Genomic DNA, 25,265 nt, shown 5'->3' on the forward strand with positions numbered 1-25,265 from the left:
TTTCATCAGCTGTGTGCCATAATATCACAATTATAACAAATAAAGGCTTGACATATCTCGCTTTGCATGTCATGAGTCTATCTCATATATTAGTTTCACCTTTTAAGTTGAATTACTGAAATAAATGAACTTTTCCATGATATTCTAATTTTCTGAGTTTCACCTGTAAGTGTGATGCACTGGGCAGAGCACTAAAAATGAGTCAGGGAGACTTGAGCCCTGCTTGGCCACCAAACGCATCAAGGTGGCTCTAGAATTCAGCAAGCATGTTTTCATAGGAAGTGGCCTTATACTGAGCCAGACCGTTGGTCCATGTAGCTCAGGGCCATCTACACTGGCTAGCAGCCCCTCTTCTCAATTCCAGACAAGGTTCTCTTCCAGCCCTGCTTGAAGATGCCGGGCATTGAAGCTGGGACCTTCTGCATGCAAGGCAGATGCACTCCGATTGAGCTACAGCCCCTCCCTAGGCCCTTCATTCCAGGAGAGGAAAGAGTCTCAGAAGTATCAAGCACTGTTGGGATGGTCCTCTCCACCCTGCTTGCACTAGGCAGGCCCTCTGCTCTGCTCACCTTCACACAGAAACTGCTGGATGGCCTCTGTGCCAGCGCTGCAGATGTCATTGGACGGGTAGGACATGGACGAGGCATGTAGGGTCAGTGTCTGCAGAACAGACAGAAATATAATTATTTTAGAACGTAAGAGGAGCCTGGCTACTGGATCAAGGCCCATCAAGTCCAGCATACTGTTGCGTGGCGATACCCGTCCCCTCCCACAGATGGAATAAATAAAGACACCGGACACCAGAATTTAGATTAATGGGCGAAAAATGGCCATAACTTTATTGATTACAGGTAAGAGTGGTATTGGCCTTAGGCTTTGGCCCTAACAGACTATCCGGTCTAACCGGGAAGGGTTAAGCACCAACAGGGGGAGCCCCCGAGATGCACATCCCTAGGCGCTCCCCAAGGGGTTACCGCTCAGGAGCGCGCTTTAGGCCCTAGCCTCCGTAGGTTTCGGACGAGGCGACGCCCCCCGGAGTCCTTTAACGAACTACCCTTCAAGAATTGGGGGAGGTGATGGCGTTCCTCCCCCCGTCCTCATTTGCATAACAATACCCCGGCCAATGCCTAACTGCCACACGAGCCAGGCTCGCCGCCAATACCCTCAGACCTGTAACCAATCCCTGATTCCCCGAAAAATGTCGGCCAGGCAAATATCGTTACCCGCATCAGAGAGATGCACGCCATCCCCGCGATAGAGTGCTTCCTTGCTAAACTGGATGCATGGGTGTTCAATGACCCGCCCACCCATCACAGCAACTCTACGCGCCACCGAGCGCTCCAGGATCCTCCTGGCTTTATTCACAGCCACGGGATTTGTGGCGTCCCGCCAACAGCGCCTCTCAAGCAAAGATGACCAGATTATTGTTATATTTGAATACGTAGCCCGCAACTCCTCCAGGTCATTGAAAATATTCCACATTAAGTCCACCCCTTTTATATAAGCCAGGTCGTTCTCGCCCAGTTGGATGACCAGCGCATCGGGTGGGCCTTCGGCTGCAATTCTTTTTGTTACTGCCGGGAAGAATTCTTCCCAACGCATTCCACGCCGAGCAATCCAGGACACTTTGACATTGCTAGGGAGTTGCAGGTCATCGCACCAGCCCCTGGTAACTGCACGCAGTCTTGCCCAGTGTACAATACTGTGGCCAATGATCCAGAGACGCACCGCCCCGATACCTGAAATAAGAGAGTAAGAGAGCCGGGTCAGGGGGATTGATGGGGGAAGGGGGAGTTAACGTGGTTTCCCGATGTATCCCCTGTACGCGTTAGACTTCCACTGCCCCATGTCCATTATCCTCTCAGCCGGTAAACCCATGTGGACAGCGGTGGTCGAAGCCCCAATGCGGAAAGAGTGCGCGGCATACTCCTCAGGTGGAAGTCCAATGGCCGTGATCGCCTTGCGCATAACCCTCGTGAACTGGTGTTTTGACAGGTGAGAGCCACCAGCATGTATGAAGAAAGGGCCACTTGCTTTTGGTCTTAAGCACAGAAACTTTCTAGCGTCCTTTACCGGGCAAGGGCCAGCCTTCTGAGTTGCCTGCAGGCGGATTAGAGCCCCTCTACCAAGTTGATCCGTCTTAGAGCTGCGGATTTTTAATATTACATCTGAGCTTGACAAGGTTACATCCTCTAACAGGAGCCCCCTATTGTTACTAGATGGCTGGTCCTCACAGACCACCTTGCCTATGCGTAAGGCACCAAAGAAGGCGAAGGAAAATGCTGTGGAAAGTAACCTGGCTTCATACCTGGACCAGCAGATGACCCTGAGCTTCTTACGAATTTGCATGCGCCAGCCCTCCAGCATCTTCCGTACCACGAAGTGTGCAGAGGGGTCGACTGAGAACAGGGCTTTGGAGAAGAATGATATTGCCGCTGAATGAATATTGAGGGTTTTGGGGGCCCTACCTAGATCGCGGAGGCGCACAAGATATTCTATGACCTCTGACTTAGACAGGAGCCTGCCTGGTTTAAACCGCTCTTTTTCCTGGCGAAAAGATGTGAAATCTAACCACACCTTGTTATAGGATCTTAAGGTTGAGGGTGCAACTGCTGACAATACTCCCTTTATTGCTTCTCGTTGCCAATACTCCAGAGGTGCTCCGGAAACAGCTGCGGCAGCTGCTGCGCATCCGGCGCCAATGAGCCAAAGCGATCCATCTGGAAACGAGATAGAGCATCCGCAATGTTGTTATCAATACCCAGAACAAATCTGGCAGAGGCATATAGGTTTAGCCGGAGGCAGGAAAGGACAAAATACCGCAGCAGCGACGCTACTCTGGGGGAATGTGAAGATTGCTTATTTAAGACCAACACCACTGCTTGGTTGTCTGTCCAAAAGCAGACCCTATGGTCTTTAAATTGCTCAGCCCATATGTGAATTGCGACTACGATAGGGAAGAATTCTAAGAATGTTAAATCACGTAGTATGGGTTTACCCTGCCAGGATGAGGGCCATCGTTGTGCACACCACTGACCTCTGAAGTAGACACCGAATCCCAAGGAACCTGCCGCGTCTGAATACCTGAAAATCTGCTTGCAGGGCCATGCTATCTTGCCAAAGTGAAATACCATTATAGCCGTCTAAGAATTGCAGCCAAACCTGGAGATCTGATTTTACAGCCTTCGAGAGGCGCACCCTATGATGCGGTGACCGTAAACCTGCTGACAGCTTTGCCAACCGTCCACAAAAGGGGTGACCGGGGGAAACTACACGGCACGCGAAGTTGAGGTGACCCAAGAGTGATTGAATTTGCTTCAGGCTAACCTTCCTTAGGGGCAATATCTGTGAAATAAGCTCTTTTAGGGCAACCAACTTCTTGGTAGGTAGGCGAGAAGTTTGGGCAAGTGTGTCGAGTTCTATGCCCAAGTAAGTCATCGTGGTGACCAGGCCCTCCGTCTTCTCGTTTGCTAAAGGGACACCCAGCTCCTCAGCCATGGACTTGAAGGCCTGTAGCAAGGCCTTGCAGTCATTTGCGACCAAAATAAAGTCATCCAAGTAATGCCCCACCCCTTCGGAACCAGTTTTAAATTTCAGCGCCCATTCCAGGAAGGTGCTGAAAGTCTCAAAAGCGGCACAGGCAATCGAGCACCCCATAGGCATCGCTTTATCAATGAAATAAGCACCCTGGAATTTAAAACCTAACCAACGATAGTCCTCTGGGTGAACTGGAAGAAGGCGAAATGCAGACTCGATGTCGCATTTTGCCATAAAAGCGCCCCTACCAAATCCTTGGACCAACTTCACTGCTTGATCAAAAGATGCATACTTCACCGTGCACAGTTTTTGGGGGATAGCATCATTGACTGAAGCACCCTTGGGGTAAGAAAGGTTGTGTATCATCCGGAATTCCCCAGGGGCCTTTTTTGGGACAATGCCGAGCGGTGAAATATGCAGCTGAAGGAAAAGTAAAATAAATACACCATGTCTCTGCAATTATTAAGTTGGAATATTCATGGCTTTAACTCCCCGGAGAAAAGGAAAAAAGTCTTTCATTTATTGAAAAAGGAACAATTGGACTTGATTTGCTTACAGGAAACACACGTGATAAGGCTACATAGGAAAGTATTGATTAATAAAAGATTGGGTCAAGAGTTTATTTCATTGGACAAGGTCAAAAAGAGAGGAGTAGTAATTTATGCAAAAGAGAGCCTATCACCAAAATTCATTTTTAAAGATGACCAAGGAAGATTTGTGGCAATTGAAATCCAAACACAAGGAGAGAAATTTTTGATAGTAGGAGTATATGCACCAAATGAGGGGAAATCTGAATTTTTTAAGAAGTTGCACGAGACATTGCTGGACTATATGGATTACAACATTATTATGATGGGAGATATGAATGGAGTGGTATCTACAAATATGGATAAGTCACAGAGACAGGTAGTCACCAAAGATGGCAGACTACCAAAAACTTTTTTTGAGATGACTGACAATATGTACCTGATTGACATTTGGAGAACAAAGAATCCCTTGGGTAGAGAGGGAACTTTCTTCTCTGAAGCCAAAATGACATGGTCAAGAATTGACCAAATCTGGATAACTAGAGGACTGGCTCCCAAGATTCGAAAAGCGGAAATTTGTCCTAAAACTTGCTCCGACCATAATGCTGTGAGAATGGAGATGAAATTAACACCAACTGGTTCCTTTAGATGGAGGATGAATGACACCTTGTTTAGAGACGAAGAAGTGACTAAGAAGGCCCAAAAAACTTCGAGAGACTATTTTGAGATAAATATGAACACTACCATGGAAAAAAGAGTAATCTGGGACGCAAGCAAAGCGGTTATGAGGGGGTTTCTAATTCAACAGAATGCAATAAAGAAGAGAACTCAAAATGAGAAAAAAGATAAAATTTTGGAGAAAATAAAAGAGGGAGAGAGGAAATTGAGAGTGAAACCAAAGTCACAAGAGATTCTGAGAGAAATAAAGTTATATCAAGTTCAATATATGAAAATGATGAACCAGGAAATAGAATGGAAAATCAAACAGATGAGACAAACTGTTAGCTTGGCAAATGAAAAAAAGACAAAAACTCAACACTATTACTAATTTGGAAGTGGAAGGAAAGAATATACAGAATCCAGTGGAAATCAGAAAATGTTTCCAAAGGTATTTTAAACAGTTATATACACAAGGGCCACAGAAAGAAACTGACATAAATCAACTTCTAAAAACAAATGGACTACAAAAAATCTCTCAAGAAAATAAGTTAATGTTGAACTATAAAATAACAGAACAGGAGGTGGAAGGTGCCATCCAGAATATGCAGTTGGGCAAATCTCCAGGGCCGGATGGCCTAACCTCAAAATATTATAGATTTTTGAAAGATTGGATAATTCAACCACTAAAGGAGGTCTGCAATGAAATTTTGGAGGGGAAAAAAGCGCCAGAGTCGTGGAAGGAAGCCTATATTACACTTATACCGAAAACTGAGTCTGAAAAGACACAACTTAAGAACTACTGCCCCATATCCCTGCTTAATGTGGATTACAAAATTTTTGCAGATATTTTGGCTATAAGGCTAAAAAAAGTATTAGTGGAGGAGATACATAAAGACCAAGCTGGCTTTCTCCCGGGTAGACACTTGTCTGACAACACGAGGAATATAATTAACATTTTGGAGAAGTTGCAAGTGAACATTAACACTAAAGCAGTCTTAATCTTTGTAGATGCGGAGAAAGCCTTTGATAATATTTCTTGGAGTTTCATGAAGAAAAATCTTCAGGGGATGGGGGTTGGTCAAGGGTTTGAAAATGGTATAGGTGCAATTTATTCAGAACAAAAGGCTAAACTAATAGTTAATAATGTGCTGACAGAGGAATTTAAGATAGAGAAAGGGAAACGACAAGGCTGCCCAATTTCCCCATTGCTCTTTATTTCGGTTCTGGAGGTTTTGCTAAATATGATTAGAAGGGACCATCTGATCAAAGGTATACAGGTCGGAGCCAAACAGTACAAATTGAAAGCTTTCGCAGATGACCTAGCACTGACACTATAGGAGCCAGAATCTAGTACTAAAAGAGTATTGGATCTGATTCAAGAATTTGGTCAAGTGGCAGGATTTAAGTTGAACAAGTTAAAAACTAAGGTTCTTGAGAAAAATTTAACACCGATTGAGAAAGAGAGGTTTCAGAAGGAGACAGGATTAACACTGGTTAAGAAAGTTAAATACCTGGGGGTGAACATGACCGCAAAGAACTTAAACTTATTTAAAGACAACTATGAGAAATGTTGGTCAGAAGTGAAAAAGGATCTAGAAATATGGTCAAACCTGAAGCTTTCCTTGCTTGGTCGAATTGCTGTTATAAAGATGAATGTATTGCCAAGAATGTTATTTTTGTTTCAATCGCTGCAAATTTTGGACAAAATGGATTGTTTCAAGAAGTGGCAGAGAGATATTTCTAGATTTATCTGGCAGGGCAATAAGCCCAGAATAAAATTTAAGATATTAACTGATGTAAAGGAAAGAGGTGGATTCGCCCTGCCAGATCTTAAACTCTATTATGAATCAGCAGCATTTTGCTGGCTGAAAGAATGGCTGCTTCTTGAGAACACAGACATTTTGGATTTAGAAGGTTTTAATAATGTTTTTGGGTGGCATGCATATTTGTGGTATGACAAGGTTAAAGCACACAAAGCATTTAAAAACCATATTGTCAGGAAAGCATTGTTTAATGTCTGGATAAGATATAAAGATTTACTTGAAAATAAAACCCCAAGGTGGTTATCACCGATGGAAGCGAAGGCTCAGAAAAAGCTCAATATGGAGGCCAAATGGCCGAGATATTGGGAGATTTTGGAACAAGAAGGTGACAAATTGAAATTGCAGAGTTTTGAGAAATTAAAAGATAAAGTGCGAGACTGGCTTCATTATTATCAAATAAGGGAGGCTTACAATATGGATAAAAAAATTGGCTTCCAGGTGGAAAAATCAAAATTGGAAACAGAACTGTTAGATCCCAAAACTAAGATACTATCAAGAATGTATAACTTGCTGATGAAATGGAATACTCAGGATGAAACAGTAAAATCTGCTATGATAAAATGGGCACAAGATGTCGGACATAACATTATGTTTGCTGACTGGGAACAGTTGTGGACCACAGGTATGAAATTTACGGCATGTAATGCCTTAAGAGAGAATATTATGAAAATGATATACAGGTGGTACATGACACCAGTCAAGCTTGCAAAAATCTATCATTTGCCCGACAATAAATGTTGGAAATGTAAAGAAAATGAAGGTACATTCTTTTACCTTTGGTGGACGTGCCCAAGGATTAAGGCTTTCTGGGAGATGATCTATAATGAAATGAAAAAGGTATTTAAATATACCTTCCTGAAGAAACCAGAGGCCTTTCTCTTGGGCATGGTCGGCCAATTGGTGCCAAAGAAGGATAGAACTTTCTTTATGTACGCTACAACAGCAGCAAGAATACTCATCGCAAAGTATTGGAAGACACAAGATTTACCCGCCCTGGAAGAATGGCAGATGGAAGTGATAGACTATATGGAACTGGCGGAAATGACTGGCAGAATCCGAGACCAGGGAGAAGAGTCGGTGGAAGAAGATTGGAAGAAATTCAAAGACTATTTGCAGAAACATTGTAAAATTAATGAATGTTAAAATGATGTCAGATTGAAATGAAGCGGCCTTAGCAACAAGGTTAATAAGAATATGTAAAAATGGATTGATAACGGATGAAAATATAAAGTTATATGTTAAGATATAGATTTAAGATAAAAATAAAGAGGGTAAGGATTTGCTGAATTAACCATGTGAACGGGAATACAAAAAAAGGAGGTGTGAGGAGGTCAGGGAAATAAGTAAATGAAATTTAAGATATGAAAAGATTGATTTGTTTTTAACTATTTTCTATTTATTTTTTCTGTATTTCGCTTTTTTCCCATGTATTTTTGTATTTTTCCTTTTTCTTCTTTTTTACTCTGTAAATTTTTTCTCTTTGTAAAACTTTAATAAATATCTTTTTTTAAAAAAAGAAAGAAATATGCAGCTGATCAATGGGAGGTTCCGGAAATGGACCAGCCACCCTCCCGGCCACAATTTCTTTCTGAATCTTTTTCATAGCAATGTCAGGTCTCTCTAAAACTGATTTCTGATTGGGGGGGGGGCAACCGGAATTGGGGTGAAGACAACTGGAATTCTAAACCCTTGGGAAAACCCCTCCCCTAGAAGAAGGGCGGCTTGTCTATTAGGATATAGGTTTAACAGTGTTCTTAGGGGTTGGAGCTTAATCGGAGAGTGAGCTAGGTCGAGGGACAAATTAGTAGTGATTCCCTGTTGACCCTTGGGCAGGTCCTGAAGCGCCAGATGGGGCACCCCGGTTTCCCTGGTGGAGGTGACCCCTGCCGCCTCGAAAGGGCTGTTGTTTGTGAGGAGATTTCACCCCTCCCATATCCAAGAATCTCCTGATGATCTCTGCTGATTCTCCAGAGAGGAGGAGGCATGTTCTGCTCTCTACTTATTCTGCTCCAGCACCACATCAAAGAGTCAGTCAAGTCAGTCAGTGTGTCGGAGAGAGAGAGACTGAGTGTTAGAGATCGTGTGTATAGATAAGGTTGCTGCTAAGAGCAGCTGCAGACACTCAGTGCAGTATTCTTTATGCTTAGACCTCATTTAGCTCTGTATATAGTTGTATAATAGTTGTAGATAGAATAAAGAAGATATTCTGCAGAGCTGCTCTCTGAGTTGTTTATACTCTGCTATACTCTGCTGTACTCTGCTGTGCAACGACTGTCTTCTTGTTGGAGTGAATCCGGTGCTCACAACTCTAAGCTGTGAGTCCACAGCACTTTGACCTGTTCCTGTCCAGAAGGTGGTCTCTGGAAGTGCTACCCAGCTCGCCTAGCCCAGTCGGGGCTGAAGTGCATGAGTCCAGTTGGTGGTACTGGCTCAGGGGCGATGCTGACCGTTTGCCCTTGAAGCAGTTAATAGCCGGGTGGCTGCCTAAACACTTATCGCATTCGTGCAAGTACTTACAAGAGGTGCGCTGGCAGGCCCCTCTATTGAAATCCCAGCATTGTTTACGACGTTTGGCATCCACCTTACCGGGTTTTGCTTGGTCATGAGTTTTCTTTTCGATGTTAGGCCCCACATGCTCCATCCAGTAGTTATTGTCCCTCTGATCCCAGCGCGTTGAGGACAAAAGCGAGGCATTCCTACGAAAATCCTCGTCGTACGAGATGGCAGCCTCATCTCCCGCTAATTCACGCGCCCTTCTCACATGAGCCAGATAAGATGCAAGCTGCAACCCACGTTTTGGATAACCTCCTAAGACTATCCCCATGAATACCTGGTAGCCATTGAGCCAGTTCTCAAATGTACGCTCCGCCCAAGGGGTCCTTTATCTTTTCTTACCATAATACCTCTTTTTCTCCCCTTTACCCTTTATTTGTGCCGGCGGCAGCAACGTAAACATATCTACGAAATCCCCGTTCAGTATCTTATCCCTTTTCCTCTTAGAAAGGTGATTTCCCAAGTTAAAATCAGTAGACGAGTGAGTTGAAATTTTAACATCCTCGACTAGCGCCCCATCTTTCCATTCGAGGGTCCCATTAAAAGTTTTACGGTGCGAATTGGCCCGCCTCTCATGGACCCACAAAGGGGCACCTGTCTCTTCGCCCTCCCCCCAGTAAGTCTCCATGGGTGCATCACTAACACCCTCAGAAGTAGTAGTACCTGTCTCATCCTCGGAGTCAGATGGGTCCCTTCTCCTGCTCTTCTTGGACACGTGCTTCCTCTTCGCTTTCCGCTTCCCTCCGCGGGAGCTACTGTCTCGCGGGGCTGGGTAATTAGACGCAGAAGCTGCCTGCTGAGGAGGCAACTCGTCATCCGAAGATGACCCTTCGGACGGACTGTGCTGGGCTGGAGTATCCTGAAAAACACTAGGAACACCTATTGCCTCCTGACTTGCATTAGAGGAGGTGACCCTTGATGGCCTGGTCCTCTGGGTGCTGGCCTTAGGCTTCTGCGCCCCGGACTTGGCCTTCTGGGCACTAGACTTAGACTTCTGTGCACATGCGGTTTGCAAACGTGTCTGGGGCCGATTGGTGCCTTGCTGCATCGTGCTAGACGTAGCTGAGGAGGGTCCTGCCTGGCCCTGCTGGCTCGGAGGTGTGTCAGGTATGCAATCTTGAGGTAGCTCCACTATGGAAGACGTTGGGGCTACCGGAGGCCCGCATTGCGCATAAAAGGCTTGAATTGCCGAGACGAGTTGCGCTATAGCTTGTGGGTTACAGGGCGCAACGGGCACTAGAGCACCACCCGACTGGGGTGTTTGAGCGTTGCCCGTTTGCCATGTTAAACCCCCAAAATATGTATGAGTGTATGTATGTATGTACTGGATTTGAGTATCTATCTATTGATTATTTCCGATTATTAATATTATTATTCTTCCTTTTATATATATATATATAATTTTCTGCTATTTCTTTTTCTTTTATTTATTTATTTATATTTTATTATTATTACTATTACTATTATTATTATTATTATTATTTATTATATAATATTTAATTATTCACCTAATGATTAAGCAATTATATTGGTAGTGTTGCCAACCAGCAGCTCAAAAATAAGGCAGCGGACATGACAGCAAGCCTTTTAAAACTTTGCAATGACTTTCCCTCTATTAATAATTTAAAACACAATAGCCAACACTGAGTAAGAGTAAGCTGTGCCCTAGGGCCAGGAAAAGCAGTCAAAAAGCAAGCCTCTTGGGAAACAAGGAATGACTGTCCCTGTAGCTTGCCAGATTAAATATAGCCCTGTAAAGTAACAAATGCTAAGCCTTTTTATTTTATCAACCAAATGAATTAAATTGCCAGATTGAGTATAGCCTTACAAACTAACAGATATACTTTTTTATATATATAAAGGCTTATTTAAATTAATTAAAATTCCAATCAATGAATTGCTTTGGCAAGGCAAAGCTCCTTGGGGCGACTTCCGGAGGCGGCGCCAACGGCAATGGTGGTCTCCTTCTAACTACAAGGGAGAGGCTCCGCAGAAATCAGGTCTATCCGCTACGGCGCAGCGGAGACCCTTTAAAAAACTGCAGGCGGGGGAAGCCTGCGGCCGTGGGAGTCGGCGGGTGCCAAAAGCGCCCCCCCCCCGATTGGCAAAGGGACCCCGCAAGGGGCTCCGGAGCGGAACGGGGGTGGCGTGGTACTGAGAGTCGATCGCTACTTCTGTGGAGTGAAGCCGCTGCAGCTGTTGCCGGAGAGCGCTGTCCTTTCTTCCTTGAAATTTGGCTTTCAAACTACAACCCGTGAGTAAGACTTTTTAAAAGTTGGAAAGATCAAAGGACTTGTTTCTCTGATCGGAATAAAGAATTTGAATCTGGCTCTGAAGCGGGGAAGACGTAAAAAGGAAGTCCGTCTTCCGGTTTTGTAGACACTATTAAAGCAAAGACTATTGGAACTATTGAACTGTGAAAGTTGTTTTAAAAAGACCTAATTTCAATACCAGATCAAAGAACCCCCCTTTAGAGCGGGGGGGGAAGAAGAAACCTACTTTTGAAGGGAAAAGTGGGAGGAAAGAAGAGACCACCACTCAATCCCTGATATTGGACTGCCAGGAAAGTGGAAAGTATTGCACCGTTTAGAGACATTGTAATTTTATGTGTTTAACCTGCATTTGAACTGTTTGAAGGACCCCCTTTGCAACTGTTGCCATCTAATGGGAAAAGTGGAAAGTTAAAAAGAGATACTGCTGCCTTTAGATAAAGTTGCTTTGAAAAGAACATTGTTGCCATTGTGCTCCCCTAGAGGAGGATTGGGATATAACTGGGGAATTTCCATTGCAGCTGGCTTGGAGATCTTCTCATAACAAAACAAGTTAAGTTGTGAGAACGACCTTGGGACTTTAAGATAAAGTTATGGATCAGGATAAACCCCAGGAAAAATCTACAAGAATAAAAACTAGGCAGCAGCAACGAAGACAATCGATAGTAGCTCCAGCTCTCCCAGAAAAGGAGGATACTGGGCAGACAGGAACAAAGGGAGTAGGCCCTGATGAGACATTAAATGCATCACTTGACAGAATATTTGGAGCTTTGGAAAAATTGTCAGCTAAAATTGATGTAAACACTACAACCATTAGCTCCAATACACAGGCTATTGACCGGCTGCTCCAGGAATCCAAAGAGACAAGGAAAATTGCTGAAGAAGCAAAAGAGAAGGTGACGGAGATAGAGGAAAAGATACCTCCAATTAATAAGCAACTGGAAGACCACAAGGCCCAACTATCTCTAATTGAACTTAGAGACAAACAGAATAATCTAAGAATCAGGGCAGTACCGGACGGGGAAGGAAGTAATTTGTGTGACTTCCTTACTCAGGAGTTTGAGGACTTTTGGGGCCTTGAGTCAGATAAAGACTTTAAAATAGTGAGCGCCTTCAGAATTGGCAAAGGGGGAAGAAAGAACAAAGTGAGAGACTGCTTGATTTCACTCAGATCTAAGGAAGAGAGAGATAAAGTATTGAGCCTCCATTACAAGAATCCATTGGAGATAGGAGATACGAGAACAGAAATCTTTAAAGACATACCAAAGTATATATTGGATCTGAGAGCTAACTACAGTGATTTGGTTCAACTGTTAAGAAGAAATAACATTATTTTTAGGTGGGAGTTCCCCCAGAGTTTGTCCTTCAATTACAAAGGGAAAAAAGTGAAGATAAGAACAGAGGAAGATAAAGTGAGATTTTTGAACTATCACGAGGAAGACCTACAGAAAGAGGTGGAAAAGGAGCAGAAGATACCAAGATCAGGAGCCCTGGATATAGGGAACCCATTATTAGGCTTGGAAAAAACAGAGAAAGCAACACCACCCACTGACCAAGAACAATTGACGGGAGCAGTCGGAGGGACTACAGAATAACAACACAATGTCTCTGCAAGCATTAAGTTGGAACATTCGGGGTTTGAACTCCCCTGACAAGAGGAAAAGAATTTTTCATTTGTTGAAAAAAGAAAACTTGGACTTGATTTGCCTGCAAGAAACCCACGTGATTAGAACACACAGGAAAGTATTGACTAATAAAAGATTGGGCCAAGAATTTATTTCATCAGACAAAGTTAAGAAGAGAGGAGTGGTGATCTATGCGAAAGAAAGTTTATCCCCAAAATTTGTTTTTAAAGATGAACAAGGAAGATTTGTGGCAATTGAAATACAGGCCCAAGGAGAGAAATTCTTGATAGTAGGTGTTTACGCACCAAACGAGGGGAAATCAGAATTTTTTAAGAAATTGCATGAGACGTTGTTGGACTTTATGGATTATAATATCATTATGCTTGGAGATATGAATGGTGTGGTATCGACAAATATGGACAAATCAGATAGACAAATAATTACAAAAGATGGAAGACTACCGAAATCTTTCTTTGAAATGACAGACAATATGGATTTAATTGATACTTGGAGAACAAAGAACCCCCTAAGTAAAGAAGGGACTTTCTTTTCTGAAGCCAATAAGACCTGGACAAGAATTGACCAAATCTGGATAACCAGAGGAATGGCTCCAAAGATTCGAAAGGTGGAAATCTGTCCTAAAACTTGCTCTGACCACAACCCTGTGAAACTGGAAATGAAACTAACACCGACTGGCTCCTTCAGATGGAGGATGAATGACACCTTGTTTAGAGATCCAGAAATTATCAGGAAGGCCCAAAATAGGGTGAAAGACTATTTTGAGATAAACTTGAAGACATCAGTGGAAAAAAGGGTAATCTGGGATGCAAGTAAAGCCGTTATGAGAGGATTCTTGATTCAACAGAATGCAATAAAAAAGAGAACTCAAGAAGAGAAAAAGGGAAAGATCCTGGAAAAAATAAAAGAAGGTGAGAAGAAACTTAGCGTTAAACTAAAGTCGCAGGAAATTTTGAGGGAGATTAAATTTTATCAAGCACAATATATGAAAATGACAAATCAGGAGATAGAATGGAAAATTAAACAGATGAGACAGAAGACTTTTGAATCTGCTAATAAATGTGGAAAATTGTTAGCATGGCAATTGAAGAAAAGACATAAGTAAAATACTGTGACCGACCTTGAAGTGAATGGTAAGATCATACAAAACCCACAGGAGATTAGAAATTGCTTCCAGAGTTACTTCAAACAACTTTATACACAAGGGCCACAGTCAGAGACTAAAATCGATCAATTTTTGAAAACTAAAGGATTACAAGAAATTTCTCAAGAAAATAAATTACTGTTGAACTCTAAAATATCAGAACAAGAGGTTGAAGGTGCCATACAGTCTATGCAATTGGGAAAATCTCCAGGGCCAGATGGATTAACCTCCAAATATTACAGAACTTTGAAGGACTACTTGATTCAACCACTAAAGGAGGTTTGCAATGAAATTATGGAGGGGAAAAAGGCGCCGGAGTCGTGGAAAGAAGCCTTCATCACACTTATACCTAAAACTGAGTCTGAGAAGACACAGCTTAAGAACTACCGCCCCATATCCCTGCTTAATGTGGATTACAAAATTTTTGCTGATATTTTGGCTAGAAGATTTTAAAAAGTTTTAGCAGAAATGATTCATAAGGACCAGGCCGGCTTTCTCCCTGGTAGACATTTATCAGATAATATGAGAAATGTAATTGACATTTTGGAAAAGTTACAAGTTAATATTAATACAAAAGCGGTGTTGATATTCGTAGATGCGGAGAAAGCCTTTGACAACATGTCTTGGCTTTTTATGAAGAAAAGTTTGCAGGGGATGGGGGTTGGACAAAACTTTGAAAATGGTATAGGTGCGATTTATTCTGAACAAAAGGCTAAACTTATAGTCAACAACATAGTGACAGAAGAATTTAATATTGAGAAAGGGACACAACAAGGATGCCCAATTTCCCCATTGCTTTTTATTTCGGTCCTGGAGGTTTTGCTAACTATGATAAGAAGGGACCAGCTGATTCATGGTATTCAGGTCGGAGCAAAACAATATAAACTTAAAGCCTTTGCAGATGACCTTGTATTGACATTACAAGAGCCAGTACCTAGTACCAAGAGGGCTTTAGAATTAATCCAGGAGTTTGGTCATGTGGCAGGCTTTAAGTTAAATAAGTTAAAAACTAAAGTTTTGGAGAAAAATTTGACGCCGATGGAGAGAGAGAGGTTTCAGAAAGAGACAGATTTGACATTAGTAAAGAAGGTAAAATACTTGGGGGTGAATATGACTGCTAAGAATGCAAATCTATTTAAATTTATTTAAAGATAATTATGAGAAATGTTGGTCAGAAGTGAAGAAAGATTTAGAGATCTGGTCGAATTTGAAGCTTTCCTTGCTGGGTCGGATTGCGGTTATCAAGATGAATGTATTGCCGAGAATGTTGTTTTTGTTTCAATCATTACAAATCATTGACAAGATGGATTGTTTCAAGAGGTGGCAAAGAGATATTTCTAGATTTGTCTGGCAGGGCAAAAAGCCCAGAATAAAATTTAAGATACTTACTGATGCTAAAAACAGAGGGGGGTTTGCCCTGCCGGACTTCAAACTTTATTATGAATCAGCAGCTTTTTGCTGGTTGAAGGAATGGCTACTTCTTGAGAACACTGACATCTTAGATCTTGAAGGTTACGATAATGTATTTGGGTGGCATGCATATTTGTGGTATGGCAAGGTTAAAGCGCATAAAGCATTTAAAAACCATATTGTCAGGAAAGCACTATTTAATGTCTGGACAAGATATAAAGATTTTTTAGAGAATAAAACCCCAAGGTGGTTAAATGGGCACAAGATATAGGACATAACATCATGTTTGCTGACTGGGAACAGTTGTGGACCACTGGGATTAAATTTACGGCATGCAATGCCTTAAGAGAGAATATTATGAAAATGATGTATAGGTGGTACATGACCCCAGTCAAGCTTGCAAAAATCTACCATTTGCCCGAGAATAAATGTTGGAAATGTAATGAAATTGAAGGTACATTCTTTCACCTTTGGTGGACATGTCCGAGGATTAAGGCTTTCTGGGAAATGATTTATAATGAAATGAAAAAGGTGCTTAAATGCACATTTGTGAAGAAACCAGAGGCCTTTCTCCTAGGCATAGTCGGCCAATTGGTGCCAAAAAAGGACAGAACTTTCTTTATGTATGCTACAGCAGCAGCAAGAATACTTATTGCGAAGCATTGGAAGACACAAGATTTACCCACCTTGGAAGAATGGCAGATGCAAGTAATTGACTATATGGAACTGGCTGAGATGACTGGTAGAATCCGAGACCAGGGAGAAGAGTTGGTGGAAGAAGATTGGACGAAATTTAAAACTTATTTACAGAAGCACTGTAAAATGTATGAATGTGGATGATATTGAAATAAAAAGAAGAGGTTCTAGTAACAAGAGATAAAAATTGGAAACTATAAATTTGGGAGGTAAAATATTTAAGGACAAAGTAGTATGATATGAATTTGCTGAGCTAACTGTTAAAGAGGGATACAAAAAAGGGAGGTGTGAGGAAGTCAGGAAAACAAGTTAATCAAAGATGAATAACTAGAAAAGAGTGATTTGTGTTTGCCTTATGTTATTTATGTTATTTGTGGTGTGTTGATTGTTCTTTTCTTTTATGTGAAAGATTGCATTGTTGTGTTTTTATTTTTGTGTGTGTTTATTGTATTATGTCTGGATGTATATTTTTATTGTTAAACCTAATAAAAGATTATTATTAAAAAAAAAACAAAACAAAGCTCCTTGGGGCACCTCCGCACTTTAAGTAAAGCAGCCAAATGAAATATATTGCAGGAAAATATAAAGCCTTAAAACAATTAGAAATAAGCCTCCTATCAACCTTTAAAGTACTTCAATTAAAATTCCAACCAATGAATATCTTTGTCAAGGCAGAGCTCTTTGAGGCCTTTAATAACTTTAAATCAACCAAATGAGCTGTATTGTCAAATATATAAAGCCTTATGAGCTATGGAAGATCAGCCTCTTGTACGTCTGATTTACTATTGTGAGCCAGCTAGCAGTGAATTATAACCCTCCTGTCCTGCTGCTATTGCTGCTGTGTTGTAAAAAGGCTGCCTGCCTAGCCTTAGAGAGAGACTTCACAAGCTTAGTTGCCTATCGTAAGATGGCGGCCGCTTTAAAGCCACGTGGGCGGTTGCAAATGGAAGCCGGGGGCGGGCCCGTAGCTTAGCAACGGTGCCGCTTCGTGCTCAGCGATCAGACTAAACAGGAAAATAAGCCCCGTAGAGCAGCGAACAGCAATCAGGCTACAACAGGAAATAAACCCCGAAAATGCGATCAAGCTAAAGCTGGCGAATTAAACCGTTTTTTCACCCTGCGCCCCCCCCCCCGACTTCAAGCCCCAAGCCACAAAAACGCTCCCTTGCAGCCCCACAAACCCCGCAAATGTGGCGGTGCTTAAAGCAAACGCTCCTTTGCAGCCACACAAGCCCCGCACACGCGGCGGTGCTCCGCTGCGCAGAAATTGAAGTTAAAATCTGATCCCCAGTAGCAAAACCTGAATGAATGGGTGCGCTGCGTCCTCCGACGGCCAGGAAAGTAGCGAAGAGGAGCCGGGAAACGCTGAAGAGAAGCCGGCGTGAGCTGTAACAGGCTCAGCTGGTGAGCGGCGACCGAAGGCAGGAAAGCCGATCTGGTCCTCTCCAGATAGCGAAAATCACGAGCGGCGCGGAGGCGCGAAGCTCAGAGGTCAGCCCAGGGGGAAGCCGGCTGGGGAATAGGAGAAGGTTCGGTCCGCGGCACCTTTAGAGCGACGATCCTTTAGAGCGGACGAAGCGGTAGGATGGGTAGAATTCCTTACAGCGTGTTGCGCGCAAGGCGCGGGTAGCCAGGAGCGGGGGGATCGGGGAGCAATGACGACCAAAGAACCGGACCTGCAGAGGACCAGAAAAAAAAACCGCGTGGGTGAAGCGAGCACAGAAACCTGAACTAGATACAAACCTCAGAAAAAGACTAAACCTTCGGCTGCTGCAAAGGAGGAAAAGGGGCGAGCCAGGGCTGCCCTGACCTTAAGTGCCCTCAGGTGGGCCCGCCCCCAGCGCCAGCCGATTGGCTGGCGCTGCAGAAGATGAATACTAATAGGGATCCCTGAGTACCGCGGGGCTGGCACCAGCCCCGCAAGAATGTGGATGGGGGCGTGAGCCCGCAACCCCCCCCTTCTTAGTTCGGGAGTGGCTTTCTCACAGTGGCCAACCAGATGCCCCTATGGGAAGCCCACAAGCAGCACCCAAGTGCAACAGAAACACTCCCAAATTCTAGCAGTATGAGAGAGGGAGGAAACCACTTTCTCTGCATCATGCATAATCTTACAGGTGAAACTCAGAAAATTAGAATATCATGGAAAAGTTCATTTATTTCAGTAATTCAACTTAAAAGATGAAACTAATATATGAGATAGACTCATGACATGCAAAGCGAGATATGTCAAGCCTTTATTTGTTATAATTGTGATATGGCACACAGCTGATGAAAACCCCAAATTAACAATCTCAGAAAATTAGAATATTAAATCAAATCAGCAAAGCAAGGACTGCAAATAGAGCAATATTGGACCTATGAGAAGTAGAAGCATGCATATGTACTCAGTACTTGGTTTGGGCACCTTTTGCATCAATTGGTTTGGGCACTTTTTGCTCAATGCGGCGTGGCATGGATGCGATCAGCCTGTGGCACTGCTGAGGTGTTATGGAAGACCAGGATGCTTCAATAGCAGCCTTCAGCTCTTCTGCATTGCTGGGTTTCATGTCCCTCATCTTTCTCTTGGCAATGCCCCATAGATTCTCTATGGGGTTCAGGTCGGGCGAGTTTGCTGGCCAATCAAGCACAGTAATCCCATGGGCACTGAACCAGGTTTTGGTACAGCCTTCCTTGTAGAATTTTAAGCATAACCTTGCTAGCATGTGAAATGAGTGCAATTGTGCGGTAGTTGGAGCATTCTTTGGCACTGCCCTTCTTTGGGATTGGGATGTAGACTGATCTTCTCCAATCTTCTGGCCACTGCTGAGTTTTCCAAACTTGCTGGCATATTGAGTGTAGCACCTTAACAGCATCATTTTTTAAAATTTTAAATAGTTCAGCTGGAATACCATCACTTCCACTGGCCTTGTTATTATCAGTGCTTTCTAAGGCTTATTTGACCTCACTCTCCAGGATGTCTGGCTCAAGGTCAGCAACCACACTACCTGGGGTGTACGAGACATCTGTATCTTTCTGGTATAATTCCTCTGTGTATTCTTGCCGCCTCTTCTTGATGTCTTCTGCTTCTGTTAGGTCCTTACCACTTTTGTCCTTTATTATGGTAATCTTTGTATGAAATGTTCCTTTCATATCTCCAATTTTCTTGAACAGATCTCTGGTTCTTCCCATTCTGTTGTTTTCCTCTATTTCTTTGCATTGCTCGTTTAAGAAGGCCTTCTTGTCTCTCCTTGCTATTTTTTGAAAATATGCATTAAGTTTCCTGTATCTTTCACTATCTCCCTCACATTTTGCTTGCCTTCTCTCCCCTGCTAATCCCCTATAATGAGAAGAACATCCTTCTTTGATGTCATTTCTAGAAGGTGTTGTAAGTCTTCATAGAAATGGTCAATTTCAGTTTCTTCAGCACCAGTAGTTGGTGCATAAACTTGGATTACTGTGATGTTAAAAGGTCTGCCTTGGATACGTATCAAGATCATTCTATCATTTTTGAGATTGCATCCCAGTACAGCTTTCGCCACACTTTGGTTGTAAGCATTTTATGTTTTATCCTTGGCCTTTTGCCCCCCCCCCCAAAAAAAATAAATAAATAAATAAATTTTGAAATCTCTGCCATTTTTAAAAACATTCATCTTTCAGGATGACTGGTATTGATTGAAAAAGAAATAGCATTTTTTTGGCCTATAGAGTGAGATGAGCACACAACCCTAGAGTCTGGCAAGACTGGCCCGTACGGGCAGGGGTACCTTTACCTTTACCTTAAAACAGGCAATTAAAACATTACAAACCCAATAGTCAATGATTATAAACGAGGAAATTAGCTGGAAAATAAAAAGAGTAAAACAAAAATATTTTGAGCACGCAAATAAACCGGGGAAGTTGTTAGCCTGGCAGTTGAAAAAAAGTGCACAAAGGAACTCCATAAATAAAATTAACATAAATGGCAGAATCACAGACAAGCTGAAGGAAATAAGAGAAGGATTTGTTAAATATTTTTCTGAGCTGTATAGACAAGGGAAAGAAAAAACATTTAAGTTAGAAGAGTACATCAGAAGTAGCAATATGCCATATTTAAAAGAAGAACAAAGGAACATTATTAACTCCCAGATAACAATGCAAGAATTACTTGAGGCAATAAAAAGCTCTAAAAATGGCAAGTCTCCAGGCCCGGATGGCTTTACGGCAAAATATTATAAGAAATTAAATGAACAATTAGTGAACCCATTGAAAGATGTTATGAATGAAATATTGAACACAGGCGAAATCCCAGAAACATGGAAACAGGCCTATATAACAGTAATTTCAAAACAAGACGCAGATTTGCTGCAAATTAAAAACTATAGACCTATCTCCTTGTTAAATAATGATTACAAATTGTTTGCAAATATTCTAGCTAATAGATTTTAAAAAATATTAAATGAATATATACATCAAGATCAAGCTGGGTTTTTACCAGAAAGACAAATGAAGGAGGATATAAGGAATATTTTGAATATAATAGAATATTTGGAGGTTAAAAATGAAAAGAAAGTGGCAATGATGTTTATAGATTCTGAAAAAGCTTTTGATAATGTTTCTTGGAAGTTCATGCTAAAGCTGTTAGAACAAACCAGAAGCGGTTCTAAGTTTTTAAAAGGAATAGCAGCAGTCTATTCAGAACAAAAAGCCGAACTAATTATAAATCAGGTGATAGCGGATAATTGTAAGATCCAAAAAGGAACGAGACAAGGATGCCCATTATCACCATTATTATTTATCCTGGTCTTGGAAGTACTTGCCAAAAACATAAGAGCAGATAAATAGATTACAGGTGTAAAAACTGGGAAAAGTGAATTCAAGCTAAAAGCGTATGCAGATGACCTAGTGATAACAGTGGAAGAGCCTAAAACTTCACTCCCTAAAGTAATAGAAAAAATTCAGAAATTTGGGGAAGTAGCAGGATTTAAGCTAAATAGGAATAAAACTAAATTATTAGTTAAAAACATGAAGGAAGAAGAAAGAACCGAGTTAGAACAAAACATTGAGATTGAAGTCCATAAAAAGGTTAAATATTTAGAGATTTGGTTAACACCAAGAAATATAAACCTATTTAAAAATAACTATGAAAAAATTTGGCTTGAGGCAAAAAGAAATCTAAAAATATGGAGTAGAATGAATCTCTCATTGTTAGGAAAATATCAGCGATTAAAATGAATGTGTTGCCAAAAATGCTATTTCTTTTTCAATCAATACCAGTCATCCTGAAAGATGAATGTTTTTAAAAATGGCAGAAAGAGATTTCAAATTTTTTTTGGGGGGGGGTGGCAAAAGGCCAAGGATAAAACATAAAATACTTACAACCAAAGTGTGGCAAAAGTTGTACTGGGATGCAATCTCAAAAATGATAGAATGATCTTGATACGTATCCAAGGCAGACCTTTTAACATCACAGTAATCCAAGTTTATGCACCAACTACTGGTGCTGAAGAAACTGAAATTGACCAATTCTATGAAGACTTACAACACCTTCTAGAAATGACACCAAAGAAGGATGTTCTCATTATAGGGGATTGGAATGCTAAAGTAGGGAGTCAAGAGATAAAAGGAACAACTGGCAAGTTTGGAATTCAAAACGAAGCAGGGCAAAGGCTAATAGAGTTCTGCCAAGAGAACAAGCTGGTCATCACAAACATTCTTTTCCAACAACACAAGAGACGACTCTACACATGGACATCACCAGATGGGCAGCATCAAAATCAGATTGATTACATTCTCTGCAGCCAAAGATGGAGAAGCTCTATACAGTCAGCAAAAACAAGACCTGGAGCTGACTGTGGTTCAGATCATCAGCTTCTTATAGCAAAATTCAAGCTTAAACTCAAGAAAGTAGGAAAACCACTGGGCCAGTAAGATACAATCTAAATCAAATCCCTTATGAATACACAGTGGAAGTGAGGAACAAGTTTAAGGATTTAGATTTGGTGGACAGAGTGCCTGAAGAACTATGGATGGAGGCTCGCAACATTATACAGGAGGCAGCAACGAAAACCATCCCAATGAAAAGGAAATGCAAGAAAGCAAAGTGGCTGTCCAACGAGGCCTTACAAATAGTGGGGGAGAGAAGGCAAGCAAAATGCGAGGGAGATAGTGAAAGATACAGGAAACTGAATGCATATTTTCAAAAAATAGCAAGGAGAGATAAGAAGGCCTTCTTAAACGAGCAATGCAAAGAAATAGAGGAAAACAACAGAATGGGAAGAACCAGAGATCTGTTCAAGAAAATTGGAGATATGAAAGGAACATTTCGTACAAAGATTACCATAATAAAGGACAAAAGTGGTGAGGGCCTAACAGAAGCAGAAGACATCAAGAAGAGGTGGCAAGAATACACAGAGGAATTATACCAGAAAGATATGGATGGCTCGTACACCCCAGGTAGTGTGGTTGCTGACCTTGAGCCAGACATCCTGGAGAGTGAAGTCAAATGGGCCTTAGAAAGCACTGCTAATAACACTTCCGGGGTTGGCGCCATCAGTAATGGCAGATTCCCTCTGATTCTGAGGGACTTAGCTCTGCAGGAATCGGGTCTTACCGCTACAGCGAAGCGGGGACCCTTTTAAAAATCACAGGCGGGTGAAGCCTGTGACCGTGGGAGTCGGCGGGCACCTTCAGCGCCCCCCCAATTCGCAAGGGAACCCGACTACGGGCTCCGGAGCAAGCGGGGTGAGCGGCGCGGTGCTGAGAGTTAACTGCTTCTTCCGTGGAGCGAAGCCGCAGAGCCGTTACCAGAGAGTGCTGACTTTTTCCTGTGACAATTCAGCCACCAAAACAACTACCCGTGAGTAGGTTAAAATTGGAAATAAGGGAAACAAAGGCTTAATTTGGCACCGAAGCGGGGAGGCATAAACAGGAAGTCCGCCTTCCGTTTCTTGCAAACAGATCAAAGCAAAGAATGTTGTAAGCTAAGACATGGAAAGTTGATTGAAAAGGACTATAATCCTAACATCAAAACAAGAGACTTCCCCCCCTTGGTTGCAGGAGAGGAGGGGGAAAGGTGTGAACTATATTTTCCTGCAAAAAGAGAGGAAAGGAAATAAAAATCTGCCGCTTAAAACCTGGAAACGGACTGCCAATGGACAATAAGATTGCCGTATTGTGAAACGCGCTGCTTGTGAATAGCGTACTTTTTGACAGTTAACTCTGCAAGAGAGATACATTGTTTTTGGCTGGTTTCTCCTGATTTTAAGGTAACTGGAAATTAACTGAAATTGAAACTGTTGCTTATTTTTGCAAAATGGGGGACTAAAAAGAGTTATTCTTTAACGCAACAAGCATTGACTGTTACTGTGTCCCCCTAGAGGAAGTTTGAAACTGTTACAACAACTGGGCCAGGGGAATTTTCCACTTCAAAACAAATTCTGGCCGTGGGATTGACCTTGGGCTTCAGCTAGAGTGTTATGGCAGATGGAAAAGAAAAAATAGACTTGCTTCAAGATAAAACAACGAGGTCTGGTAAATCGTGGCAGCAGTGAAGAGCATCAGCATCTGGCCCTTCTGCACCATCAGGGGCAGCACCTGTACAACTTAAATCAAAAGGAATGGCATCCGAAGATGTTTTAGCTCTGGCATTAGGTAAAATTAATGAATCTTTGGAAAAATTAAGCAAACAAGTAGCTGAAGCATCAACTAAAATTGACCAAAACACTACAAGCATCAATAATTTGGGACAGAAGGTGAATACTAATACAGAAACTATTGAGAAATTGCTACAAGAATCTACTTTGACCCGAAAGACAGCTGAAGAAGCAAAGGAAAAAGCAGTTGCTGTAGAGGAGAAGATACCACCGATATGTAGGCAACTCGAGGACCATAGGTCGATGTTGTCTATGATTGAATTGAAGGAGAAACAAACGAATTTGAGGATCAGGGCCGTACCTGAACTTGAGAAAGACAACTTGATTGACTTTCTTATGCAGGAATTTGCAGACTTTTGGAACCTAGATTTAGAGAAAAAAGACTTTAAGATAGTGAGTGCTTTCAGGCTTGGAAGAGGGGGAAAAAAGAACAGGGTGAGAGACTGTTTGATCACCCTCCGAACAAAAGAGGAGAGAGACAAAATTTTGAGTCTGCACTTCCAGAAGACCCTGGAAATACATCAGTCAAGAGTGGAGATATTCAAAGACATCCCGAAATACCTTTTGGACCTTAGGTCCAATTATGGAGATTTGGTTGCCCTGTTGAGAAGTAACAGAATTGTCTTCAGGTGGGAATTTCCCCAAGGCCTATCTTTTAGCTTCAAAGGAAGAAAGATTAAAATAAGATCAGTGGACGACAAAGAAAGATTTTTGAAAGATTACGGAGAAGATTTGCAGAAAGAATCTGGAGAAGAGCCAAGAGCACTAGAAAGAGGAATATTAGACATAGCAACATTACCTTTTGGATTGGACCGCTCAGAGAAAGTGATACCACCGACAGAACAAGAGCAAACATTGGGCGCAGTTGGAGGAAAAGCAAAGTAACTACATCATGGCTCTGCAACTATTAAGCTGGAATACTAACGGTCTTAACTCCCCTCAGAAAAGGAAAAGAGTTTTTCATTTATTAAAAAAGGAACAATTGGACTTGATTTGCCTACAGGAAACACATGTGATAAGGCTACATAGAAAAGTATTGATCAACAAAAGACTGGGTCAAGAGTTTATCTCATCGGACAAAGTTAAAAAAAGAGGAGTAGTGATTTATGCAAAGGAGAGTTTATCACCGAAATTTATCTTTAAAGATGACCAAGGAAGATTTGTGGCAATTGAAATTCAAATACAAGGAGAGAAATTTCTGATAGTAGGAGTTTACGCACCAAATGAGGGGAAATCTGAATTCTTTAAAAAGTTGCATGAGAGCTTGATGGACTATTTGGATTACAATGTGATTTTGATGGGGGATATGAATGGAGTGGTATCTACAAATATGGACAAGGCACAAAGACAGGTAGTCACCAAGGATGGTAGACTACCGAAAACTTTCTTTGA

This window comes from Podarcis filfolensis, assembly GCF_964270895.1.
Source record: "Podarcis filfolensis genome assembly, chromosome: W".
Lineage (NCBI taxonomy): Eukaryota > Metazoa > Chordata > Lepidosauria > Squamata > Lacertidae > Podarcis > Podarcis filfolensis.